The sequence below is a fragment of the Bombina bombina genome, chromosome 1 (assembly GCF_027579735.1).
Source record: "Bombina bombina isolate aBomBom1 chromosome 1, aBomBom1.pri, whole genome shotgun sequence".
NCBI lineage: Eukaryota > Metazoa > Chordata > Amphibia > Anura > Bombinatoridae > Bombina > Bombina bombina.
Genome location: NC_069499.1, coordinates 167,973,788 through 167,985,256, shown reverse-complemented (window position 1 = coordinate 167,985,256; position 11,469 = coordinate 167,973,788).

Below are 11,469 nucleotides of genomic sequence, written 5' to 3'. Positions count from 1 at the left end.
GTTTATATGAAGACAAGGCCGCTGCAGAGCGTGACGCTGAGAGGAGAGCCGCAAGCCGCCCAGCTGATAGGGTAAATCCAAACACAGCCCTGTGAGGTGCAAATCAGGCGCGGCTGAGCGTAAGTCGCAAAATAATGCAATATCCAAAAAATGCAGCACTCGTGGGACACAATAAATTAAAAACTTCAAAGTTTATTTCAAAACATTAAAAATGTGAGGCATAGAACAGGGAATTAACCCCTTACGCGTTTTGTGCCGCAAATAGGCACTTAGTCATAGGGATGGGTGTTGTGACCGGACATAGCCTATTTAAAGGCACAGCGTCCAATCACAAAATCCAGACAGAAAAGTTAAAACACAATAGAATATAAAAACATGTTATCTTGAACATTTTAGTGTGACAATGTGGAAACAAGAGGATGCAGCATTTGAAAAAGCATAACATATATATAAACAAATCTCTAAGAAAATATGTGTTACAGACGTATGCTAATAGCAAGCAGGGCATCTATAGGAGCGTTAATAACAGGAGTTAAAATATAGGCATATTAAAGACATGAACACTAATTACTAACGAATGTGCCTAAAATTCAAGTTGAAAATATGATATTAGATATTCAAACAAACATGCAATCTGAATTAAGAGAAAAAGAGAGGGCGCTAGGAGCTAAGTTCTCACCACACTTAGTCAAATAACAGGAGATACAAATGAAATTGAAATGAATACCTTTACTCACATTAAAATACAGTTACAACATTACACATTAAAAAATAAAAGGGACGTCTCCCTTTAAAAATTGGATTACCACCTTAAAAAATATAAAAATAAGGAAAAAAATATGGAAAAAAATATTTTTAGTTTTTAAAAAATGTTTGAGCTTTGTAAAAAGATGCAGCAAGATTGTTACAATGTTAATATAGTTCTGCAGTGAGATCTTCACAGTCTTTGTAACAAAGTTTCTTGTGTTAACTGATCGAAAAAAATGTTACAGTTCAGCAGAAAATGTCAGCGTGGAGTATAATATAGTAGGATTTTTCATACAAGTTAAACGATCATGTTGAACACCTTATTCAGGTTATACTCACACTCTTCCAAATGATTGTAATAGCGGCTTGATGACTTACACTTTTGGAGATTAACAAAAGTAGACAATATCTCCAAAGTGTTAGTAACTTTTCTTACTTTCTTGAGTCGGCTGAACCAGGTCAGCGTGATTGGAAACTGCTTCCTTTGCTCCAAAATTCCTAAGCTTGAATCGGCTGAACCCGGTCAGCGTGATTGGAGACAGCTTGTTTTTTTCAAACCTCCATATGTCAGATATTGTAGGATTTCCAAGGGGATAATGAAAGTCCACAGACCCGCACTTAGCGTGAATCACGCGCGGGTTACAGAGTTAAACTAGGTACCTAGATTTAAAGATAGAGTAAAGTCTTTTGTTGGGAACAACACAAGTAAGTCTACGCGTTTCACCCGATAGGGCTTTTTCAAGATACTGGTTCGTTCCCGGGACGGAGTTTAAATGATCCTTGGATTGTGTTCATTGGTTGTAAGATTTTCAATTAAAGGTGGAATTATGATAAAGCTTATTTATACTTAAGGTGGTATGTTATCTTCGTTTGAATTGAGTCATCCGTTGAATCAATAAAAGCTGATACACATAATATTTATAAAAAGTTTTTATCGCGCTCAAACTTAAAAATAAAAATGTCATAGTTTATGTATGAATTTCAGTTAGGGTGGTGGAACTCGATTAAGGTGGTAAAACCAAAGGTGGTATTTTATTAAGAATTAATGAGTTTCATATCTATTGGGATAGACAGTTTAATTTATCTAGTACATAAAGAATAGAAATGATCAAAGAAATTATTTGTTAGAATTCTTTGGACGTCAGCTTATCATAATTGGATATTAAATGGTGCTGGAGAATAAAGATGATTTTCGTTATATATAACCTTGTAGTAAATTAATCAAACTATAAAACCTTTTCTTGATTACTAAATGTTATAAAATTCTTTTTTTTAAATTTCTGAAGTTCTAAGGAATTATTTATCTTTTATACATTCTAGAGTAATTGTTATCAGTTTTTCATATAGGATTTGGGATATTTTCATATATTGTCTATATATTAATTGTAAATATATTATATCTTAATTCCTAAAAAAGGGGATAGGTCTATCTCTGAATTGAGACCTCGGGGGAAAAGGGTATCAAATTTGTAGATTAGTTCGGCTTCTTTTTTGAGTATTTTGCTTTCGAAGTCCCCTCCTCTCCAATCTCCTCTGACCTTACATATTCCCCAATATTTTAAATGCTGTAAATTATTTTTGTGGATCTCTCTAAAATGTTTATATAAGTGGGTGTCTAGATTCCCTTTTTCAATATTGCAGAGATGTTCCCTGATCCTGTCACGTAAAAATCTGGTGGTCTCTCCAATATAAAATAAATCACATGAACATTTTAAAAGATATATAATGCCTTTATGAGAACATCTTATAATATCTTTAATTTTAAAATCTATATTTGTCCCTGTTATCTGAATGGTGCTAATTTTGCTACTATACCTACAAGCCCTACATGAAATGCAGGGAAAAAAACCTTTTAGATTATTCCCTCTGAGATCTTGATCTGCCATAGTAACATTGTCTCTCTTTAGGACACTGGGAGCTAGAATTTGCTTTAGATTTCTAGCTTTTCTAAAAATGATTTTAGGTTTGTATGCTAGGAGATCTCCTATCAAAGGGTCTTTTTTGACTATGTGCCAATGTTTTGTAATTATTTTACGTAATATTTGGTGATCATCATTATAGTTTGTTATTAGTGCTACATCATACTCATTTTTATTATCCCTGATGGCTGATGTGTTTTTATCTTTATACTGTAAGAGAGAACTTCTCTCTGTTGTTTTGGCTCTAGTCATGGCTCCTTCTAGTTCTTGCTCACTGTACCCTCTTTCGTAGAATCTCTGTTGGAGGACATTCACCTGGGTCTCAAAGTCTGTATATTTAGAGCAATTTTTCTTAATTCTAAGGTATTGGCCTATGGGTATATTGCCTTTCCATCTTTCATGGTGGCAACTCTTCTTATGTACATACCCATTACAGTCTACTGGTTTGAAGAATGTTTTAGAAGCTAAACTACCCTCATCTACGAATAATTCTAAATCTAGAAAAGAAATGGAAGTTTTACTATATTGGTAGGTGAAATGAAGACCCTTATCATTGGTATTCATCGCTTGAAAGAACAATTTCAGGTTTTCTTCCGAGCCTTTCCATATTATTAGTATATCATCTATATACCTCTTGAAGAGCACGAGGTCCGCGCCAAATTCATGCGACATAAGGAAGTGATCCTCCCAATCTCCCATGAATATGTTAGCATAACTTGGCGCGAACCTCGTGCCCATCGCGGTACCCTCTAGTTGAAGATAATATCTACCATTGAATTCGAAATAATTGTTTTCTAATATAAATTTTATTCCTTTTAAAATGAACTTTCTGAGATGATTATCCATATCTTTATCTGATTCCAGAGTGTTTTCAATGGCCCTTAAACCCTGTTCATGATCAATGATCGTGTAAAGGGATGTAACGTCACTAGTAGCAAGAAAATAATTCTCTTCCCATTTAATTTTTTCAACTAATTGTAGTACTTGAGTGGAATCTTTCAAATAGGTGTTGAGATTTTTAACATATTTCTGAAGAAATATATCCACATATCTGGAAAGATTGGATGTTATAGAGCCTATTCCAGATATGATGGGTCTCCCCGGAGGATTTATAAGATCCTTATGGATTTTCGGGAGGAAGTAAAAGATGGGGGTTCTAGGGAATTCGGGATACAAGTAGTTGAATTCATTATCATTAATAGTACCCCCATCCTTTCCCTCCTCCAAAATGCAAAGTAAATTTTTCTTAATCTTATTGATCGGGTTAAGTTCTAATATTTTGTATGTTTTGGGGTCACTCAATATTCTGTTTGCTTCGGTTATATAATTAATTTTATTCATAATAACAACCCCCCCACCCTTATCTGCTGGCTTTATGATTACGTCTTTGTCTTTCTGTAGTTTATCTATAATGTCTTTATCTTTTTTTGATAAATTAAAATTGGGCCTTGATTTTTTAGGGTTAAATTCTTTTAAATCTTTTAGGACCATTTTTTCAAAGGTTTCTATGTTAGATCCTTTGGCGTATGAAGGATAGAATTTGGATATGGGTCTAAGGTTAGTGTGGGTTCTTTTATCATCATTGTCTGTTACAATTTTAGGGAATTTGGATGGATTTACCTGTCTTTCTATGGGATTCTTCAGAAAATAACGTTTTAGTGTTAACTTTCTGATGAATTGTTTTACATGAATATGGGTGTTGAATTTGTTAAGGGTAGTGGTTGGAGCAAATGATAAACCTAGTGATAATATCCTTTTTTCATCATTATTCAATTCTTTACTGCTCAGGTTAAAAATACCTGTGTTACCAATATTTATCTCACTCTCTTTGCCTCTCCTTCTATTCTTTCCTCCTCTTTGTCCTCTAATTGCCTTTTTCTTAGATTTGATGGGGTGTAGGATTTCTCTCTTTTTTCTAGAGCTGCAAGGTTCTTTGAAGTGCCCTCCCTCGGAGGGCTGTTGCCTAAAAAATCTTTCTCATTATTAATTATCCCGATATCACATTCATTATCTTAAGTTGCAAATCTATTGTTGGTTTCTAAATGCCAACTATCCATCCTTGATCTATTTCTCCTATTGTCATAGTATTCATCATTTGAATCATAGTATGAATTTCTTTGTTGTCTTGTATTTTGCCAAAAGTTATGGTTATTGTGGTTTCTGTTCTCATAATATTGGGATCTGTACCCATTTCTATATGTATCCCTAAAGTTTTGTGGTATTCTATTGCCATAGTAATTTTCAGAATTTTCATGGTATGTTCTATTGGGATAGTTGGGGTTGTGGCGATATTGTTGGAAAGGAGCCTTATATCTATGTGTCCCATAGCTAGAACGATCTCTCCAGTTGGTATTGGATTGGTATTGTTCATGATATTGTGTATCATGTGCATTCCCAAACTGGCCAATTTGTATGTTCCTATTCCCATATATCTCAAAATTTTTATTTTTTGGTATGTTAGGTGGTAAGTGGCCTCTAGAATGTTGTCTATTATTATGTTTATGTTTATCCCAATCCTCAGATTGTGTAGTTACTTTATTAGAGTTTTCAATTCTGTCTTTTAATTCTTTAGTTTGTTCCAATAAATCATTCCTATCTCTTTCTAATTTCTTCCATTTGGTGTCTAGTAGGCCATGTTTAAGTTCTATCAATTTATTTACTAGAATATTCTGCCTTTCTTTAAAGTTAGGGTGTTCTCTCTTATTTTCTAATTGATTTTTAAGATCTGTAATTTTGGTATTAATTTCCTCTAAGGTTTCATTACGTGATTTTTTTATAATTTCAATCAATTTTAGTGAAGTTTCTTTTAATGCCAAATCCCATTCTTTTTGGTGTGTTTGTTTTAAAGTGAACGTGCATGCTTTCTTAAATTTCAAGCCTCTAGGGATTATGTTTAAATTAGTGTATTTTTCTAAAAAAAACAATTCCATTTTTTGTTTAATTTCTTTTACCATTAATTTATCTAGTTCATTTACTAGTTGGTGAAAATCTAAAAGATTACTTTGTGGGCGTTCCTCAGTGATATGTGTGTTACTTAATTCAGATAATAAATTTTCTCTGAATGAAAAAAGTTCAGAGTCCATTGTGAAAATAAAGTGCTAAAGGACAAGTGCTATGTGCAGTTACTACAAATAAGAATAATATATAATAGTTAAATGACTATAAATATGTGCAAAAAGCTGCTATACAATGGGGAAAGTAAAAACAGAAAAACACAGAAGTTTAGCGCTAATAGCTAAAAGAGAACAAGGCCACTCTAAAACAGTCACCCCAGGACTGTCAGGAAGAAAACAAAATTAAGAGAAAAAGAGAGGGCGCTAGGAGCTAAGTTCTCACCACACTTAGTCAAATAACAGGAGATACAAATGAAATTGAAATGAATACCTTTACTCACATTAAAATACAGTTACAACATTACACATTAAAAAATAAAAGGGACGTCTCCCTTTAAAAATTGGATTACCACCTTAAAAAATATAAAAATATGGAAAAAAATATGGAAAAAAATATTTTTAGTTTTTAAAAAATGTTTGAGCTTTGTAAAAAGATGCAGCAAGATTGTTACAATGTTAATATAGTTCTGCAGTGAGATCTTCACAGTCTTTGTAACAAAGTTTCTTGTGTTAACTGATCGAAAAAAATGTTACAGTTCAGCAGAAAATGTCAGCGTGGAGTATAATATAGTAGGATTTTTCATACAAGTTAAACGATCATGTTGAACACCTTATTCAGGTTATACTCACACTCTTCCAAATGATTGTAATAGCGGCTTGATGACTTACACTTTTGGAGATTAACAAAAGTAGACAATATCTCCAAAGTGTTAGTAACTTTTCTTACTTTCTTGAGTCGGCTGAACCAGGTCAGCGTGATTGGAAACTGCTTCCTTTGCTCCAAAATTCCTAAGCTTGAATCGGCTGAACCCGGTCAGCGTGATTGGAGACAGCTTGTTTTTTCAAACCTCCATATGTCAGATATTGTAGGATTTCCAAGGGGATAATGAAAGTCCACAGACCCGCACTTAGCGTGTGTCAGGAACCTAGCTCCTTCTAGGACCCAGCGGAATCCTTCAAGCAACAAACTTGCAGCTTGCCTTTAAAAACCACCCCAAATCAATTCTCTTTGCTTAGTAATTTGGAGTACAAGGCTACCCTATTTACCTGAGCCTAACTACTTTGAATAACTTGTTTTCTGAACTTTTTTCCCTCACAGGAACTTTTTGATACTTTGTTCAACTTTAACTGGAATTCATCCAAACAACTGCAGAGTTCATTAACTTAGGAGCTGACATGCAATCAATTGAATGAACTGCCTGAACCAAACTGCAAGTATTATTCTATGTGTTCTAATGCTTTGTTACTTGGAGAACTTTCACTGTGTAGTTTGTATTTAAAGGAGAGTTACCACAGAACTTGTCACTGAAAATCTGGCTTTAACCCTTATTGAAACATCCTGACTGCAGATTAATAAACAACACAGCTTCCACAGTGAAACTGGAACTTCCACAGAACAGGCTGTGCATTCATTACAGCTCTGCCACACTACAAGTGCAACACAAGACAAGGTACAAGTAATCTCTGCAAATAAAATAGCAATACTGCATGAGCATATGTATAACTGTTAACAGAACCTGGTTACTAGTTAAATATTTATGTGTTACACTGCATAAGACTCTGAGAGTTAATAGAACCATTACTACACCTGCAACTTAAGAACTAAAGCTAACTTAATATTGAGAACAATTTCTACAAATCCTATTCAAGTTTGCTTAACCCTAACTGCATAATCTGGGGTGTGGCAAAATAAACCACTAAACTATCACTATTAGGTGAGAATATCACTAAGCCATAGTGATATTCCTTTACAATAGTGAAACAAAACAATTATTAATAAATTAAGATCTGTGAATTGTGTTCCATCGTTAACTTTATATTTGTAGCCTGACATATTACTAAGCCATAAAAATGGAGCCACCAGATCTACCACAGATAGTTTACAACCTCTCCCAAAAGGTTGATCAGCTTGCTCAGGCGGTTCATGATTTACAAATTGAAAATCAGTCTTTAAGGGGAATTATAAGAGACTCACTTACTACTCATACTGCACCACCTCAGCAAACACCTGAACCTTCAGTTTCACTACCAGAGCTCTTTTCTGGAAACAGGAAGCAGTATAGGCAGTTTAAGAATTCATGTCATTTACTTTATAATCTACGACCTCGCAGTTATCCCACAGAGAGGATCAAGGTATTCAGTACTATTTCATTCCTGAGGGGTGAGCCAAGAATCTGGGCTGACAATCTGTGCGAACATAATGACCCAGTGCTAGGATCCCTTTCTGATTTTTTCACATGTATGGATGATCTTTTTCACGACACTGATGTACAAATGTCCGCTGAAGCCTCCATGAGGAACCTTAAGCAAGCCAAGAGACCCGTGGAGGAGTACATCACGGAATTCAAATTATACGCAGCTGATTCGGAATGGAGTCAGATTGCACTTCGAAACCAGTTCCGTTTAGGCCTCTCGGAGAGCTTGAAAGATGAAATCGCCAGGATAGAACTCCCAAAAACCCTAGAAGGAATGATGAATGCTGCAAAACAATTGGATCGCAGACTGCGAGAAAGGAAGGCAGAAAGGTTTTCTGCAGATGTCCGACCAAAACCTTCTATCTATTCCCCACCTCAACCAACCCAACATAGTAAACAAACAGCTGTTCCCATGGAGATCGGAATAGCCCGTGGTCCTTTAACAACAGAAGAAAGATACCGCAGGAAGAGTAATAATCTGTGCATGTATTGCGCCAATCCTACACATTCAGTCCAGGAGTGTCCCATTTTACAGAAAAACAAGAAATGTAAGTTCAAAGTTACAAGTTCTTTATTAAACACCACTAAAACTAAAACTTATTGCATGTTAACTCTCTCCATACAGTGGGACCAAGATCAGCTGACTACTGAAGCCATCATAGACTCGGGAGCTTATGGATGCTTTATTGATTATAATGTTGTAAAGCAAAATAACATACCCCTTATAAAAAAGCATACTCCATTTTCTTTTCATATGATTGACGGTTCAGAACCTAAAACTGGCCCTATCACACACCATACCACACCGTTAACAGTTACTACAGCAGGACACACAGAACACCTCTCATTTGATGTTGTCTCATCACCACATTTCCCAGTGGTTTTGGGTATTAGTTGGCTCAAATTACATAATCCAGTTATCCACTGGTCACTATCTTCCATAAGATTTGATTCAGTCTATTGTAAAACAACATGTTTCCACAAACATGTTCTACTCCAGACCGAAATAGCTACAGAAAAACCTGAGTTGCAAATTCCTTCACCTTATGCAGATTTCAAGGATGTATTCAGTAAAGTAGAAGCTGAGAACTTGCCTCCTCATCGTGCATACGATTGTCCAATACAACTTCAACCTGGTTCTTCCATCCCTTATGGACACTTGTACCCTCTCTGCAAGCCAGAATTGGATCATTTAAAGGAGTATCTCGAAGAAAATTTACGGAAAGGATTTATCAGAGCATCAACATCACCAGCAGGTGCCGGAATTTTTTTTGTGCGGAATAAGGATTCATCATTACGTCCCATAATCGATTACAGAGAACTCAACAAACGCACAATAAAAAATCGTTACCCACTCCCATTAATCCCAGAACTAATCGAAAGGTTATCTGAGGCAACTATATACACGAAACTCGATTTAAGGGGAGCCTATAACTTAGTGAGGATAAAAGAAGGACACGAATGGTTGACCGCATTCAGGACAAGGTATGGCCTTTATGAGTACCTTGTCATGCCGTTTGGACTGTGCAACGCACCCGCCACTTTTCAACACTTCATAAACGATGTGTTCAGAGATCTCTTAGACATCTGTCTTGTGATATACCTAGACGATATTTTGATTTATTCTAAAAATGAAACAGAACACAAAACACACGTGCGATGGGTACTGTCTAGGCTCCGAGAGCATAAACTGTATGCTAAGTTGGAGAAATGCATATTCCATACCAAGCATGTGTCATTCCTTGGATATGATATCTCACCAACAGGTATCACTATGCAAAAACAAAAAGTAGACGCTGTCAAAAATTGGTTAATACCCAAGTCCACAAAGGAACTCCAAAAATTCCTAGGTTTTGCAAACTACTATAGGAAATTCATTAGAAACTTTTCCAAGATAGCAAAACCACTGACGAAATTAACCAGCATTAACTCATCTTATAACTGGGATCCAGACGCTAATTCAGCTTTTGAATATTTAAAGGATAGTTTTACATCAGCACCCATTCTAAGATTTCCGAACCCCGAACACCACTATGTGTTGGAAGTTGATTCCTCTGATTTTGCCTTAGGCTCAGTTCTCTCTCAACAGGAAACACCAAACGATCCCATCCATCCAGTTTCTTACTTCTCACAGATGATGTCAACAGCTGAAAGAAATTATTCCATAGGAGATAAAGAACTCCTCGCAATAAAAAGATCACTGGAACACTGGAGGCATCTTCTCAAAGGTACCAAGTTTCCTATTACCATTTTCACTGATCACAGGAACCTACTTTATTTAGAAAACAACAAAACTCTTTCAGCAAGACAGGTCCGTTGGAGTTTATTCTTCTCGCGCTTCAACTTCAATATTGTATATAGACCTGCCTCCAGGAATGGTAAAGCAGATGCTCTGTCTCGCCTACCTGAGAAACCTAAAACAACAACCCAAAATACCACTATCTTACCTACCGAATGTTTTGTAGGTCTAACCACCGATGTGATAACCGAAATCAAACGTCATTGTCTCAAGGAGCCGGAGCTACCTCACTCTTCTGTACATAAGATTGATGACCTGTACTACCATGAAGGGAAATTATACATTCCCAAAGCATTGCGAATAAATTTGCTCAAGTTATACCATGACTCTCCATTAGCCGGACACCCAGGAATTTACCGAACCTTGGAACAGCTTTCACGGGATTGTTGGTGGCCAAAAATGAAAGAATCCATCCGAGACTATATCTTAACTTGTGCCATTTGTGCCACTTCGAAATCCGAGAGAAGAGCTCCGTATGGATTATTAACTCCATTACCAGTACCGAAGAGACCCTGGTACCATCTATCGATGGATTTCATAGTGGATTTACCTGAATCAAATAAACAGACAACAATCCTAGTGGTCATAGATATATTTACTAAGATGGCCCATTTTGTGCCGTATCACAAAGTACCCACATCCTCTGAGACAGCACATTTATTCATAGATAACATACTCAAGCTACATGGGTTACCAAAGATAATAACCACTGATAGAGGAACACAATTCACCTCACATTTCTGGACAAAACTTTGTGACTTAACACAGATCGATCATCGTTTCTCGACATCATTTCACCCTCAGACCAATGGTCAATCAGAGAGACTGAATCAATGGCTGGAACAATATCTTCGGTGCTATTGTTCCTACCATCAAGAACATTGGATGAACTTCCTCTCCATGGCTGAATTTGCCTATAACAATGCTGTAAACTCATCTACAAAATCTACACCATTTTATGCAAATTATGCCTACCATCCAACAATATCTTTCATTGCAACAGACACCTTAAATTCGCCCTTAATCGATGATCTACATGATTCCTTACAAGACAATTTCCGCTTTATTGAGGAGAACATAAAAAATGCTCAGCTCACTCAAAAGCATTATTACGACCTCAAGAGAAGACCACCACCTATATACGCCATAGGTGATCTCGTTTGGCTATCCACCAAAAACATGAAATTACAGATACC